Source organism: Vulpes lagopus, chromosome 4, assembly GCF_018345385.1.
Source record: "Vulpes lagopus strain Blue_001 chromosome 4, ASM1834538v1, whole genome shotgun sequence".
Classification (NCBI taxonomy): Eukaryota; Metazoa; Chordata; class Mammalia; order Carnivora; family Canidae; genus Vulpes; species Vulpes lagopus.
In genome coordinates, this window is record NC_054827.1 from 143,305,653 (window position 1) to 143,307,942 (window position 2,290).

Sequence of the window (2,290 nt, forward strand, 5' to 3'; positions counted from 1 at the left end):
TTGATATTATGTGAAACAAAATAGCATGTGGATAAATTGATGCTTCAAGTATGACTCTGGTCTTTGACCTTCTAGGGTCACAGTGGCTTGTCACAGCAGCTTATTGCAGCGTGTGTCTATGTGTTTAAGCAGCTATTTTATAAGTAGCATCGCACTTATAAGCACACCTCACACTGACCTTTGTAGCTGACCTTGACTGATGCTGGTACAGATTTGACCTAAGCAGCCATGAATGAGATAGGGATTAGATTATAAGGGAAAAGGGAGTCATTTAATTCCAGTTAAGTCTCTCTTGATAAGGTTTCTCAGACATTGAGGAATGAAATGATTTTTGTTCCTTGTAGTGTTTCTCACCATCAGCTGAGGCTTCAATCTGCAAAGGCAGTTAATATCCATGTGAGTTATACTACAAGTGGGTGAAAGTTTTAGTCTTTGTATGGTCAGGGTTTGACATTAATAGAGGCTATTAGTTTAGCTACTTCCAATTCCTTCCTCTTACCACACTTGAAAGGGCATCCAATTCCCAAAAATAAACATGAGACATACCAAGTGGCTAATCTTTTGGATTCATGTGGCATATTCAGTCACTGAAAGTCATTTTCTACCACATAGTTTCAAAATGAGTCTGATTTGGTCATTGAATGGGCTGAGACTATGGCATAAGATCTCTAAGATCCAAACCAGTTTGATCCACAAGAGGTTGGTGGATTTTATTAATTAACAAATAAGGAAGAATAAGGGGAAAAGGAATATTATGTTGGAAGTGACTTTTAATTGAACGTAGGTTTAAAGAATATTGAAGGAGATTATCACAAAGTTAAAACTCAGAATAAAGCAATGTTATTCCTGCATTCATCTTAGAAATAAGGGATCCCTGGGTGGCTCAGCGGTTTGGTGTCTGCCTTCAGCCCAGGGTGTGATCCTGGGGTCCCAGGATCGAGTTCCACATCGGGCTCCCAGCATGGAGCCTGCTTCTCCTTCTGCCTGTGTCTCTGCCTCTCTCTCCCTGTCTCTCATGAATAAATAAATAAAATCTTAAAAAAAAAAAAAAGAAATAAGATTTACAGGCCATTTTTTTTAAAGGATAAAAATATAGAGTAATTTAAATGTTTTAAGTGATTGTGGCTCAGAAAATGGTTTTACCTTTGGAAAGAGCAGAAAATCTTCAAGGGATGAAGAAAAGAACCTACCTAAGAGGTACCTTGAGATCTTTACTACCAAATAAGAACTAAATGAAAGGGAAACGAGCTACATTTACACCAAATGCTATTCCTCTGGTAATGGTAAAATTTCTCAGCAGTGAACTTGAGTGATTTCCCTGGAAGAAGCTTATTTCCAAGAAAGCATCAAGAAACATCATCTTATAAAGCAGATGGGAAGCCTGTAGCAACAGTAGTTAGGAAACCATTTCTTGAAGATCGGGACAGCCATACAAAGCAGTTACAGATTTTTTGAACATTTGAGAAGGGAAAACTAAAGAAATCACACAATACTTTAAACCTTTTCTGATGTGTTTTAAGATCATTGTGGTGGTTGATAATATACATATTGCCCCCTCGCCCCCCAAAGGTTGATTCAATATAATCTGGGCGAATTTACTTTTTGCTAGGAACTCCTCTTGCCTCTGGGGATGTCAAGGGAACAGAGACCACAAATCCCATACCCTTGCAGCATACATCTTAGAGGGAGAAATAGAGAAATAAATTAAGTAGATGAGTGTATAGCATGCGTATGACAAATGATAAGAAAAAAAAAAAGAGAGCACAGAAAAATAGGAGGTGTCCACTGAGGAAAAACTTAGTGACCAAGGAAAGCCTTATTAATGAAAATAAGACTCAAAGGGAAACTAAGAGTGGGTGAACGGAAACAAACAAAAAGGGTAGAGAGGAACCAGATAGTACAAGAACAGATTATAGCACCTAAGTCTGGCATTATATCTCTTACTAGGGAGCCTGATAATATAAAATCTCAAGGAGTATGTAAGAAAGGGAAAGTTTGGACCTCAGATAGGAAGGAAAGTTGAAAAAAGAGTGAATAAAATACAACAAGTTGTGTTCACCCCCACATGTTTTGGAAGAGGACAGAAATCAGTTTAGGGAACAGATAATGATTTCAAAACTCAGCAGGACATAACGCTGAAGGCACGATCCATGGATGAAATAACTGATAAACTGGGTTTTATTAAAATTAAGAATGTTGGCTCTGTGAAAGACAGTGTCGAGAGAACGAAAAGACATCAACCGCGGACTGGAAGAAAATGTTTGCATCTGACAAAAGGCTATTATCCAAA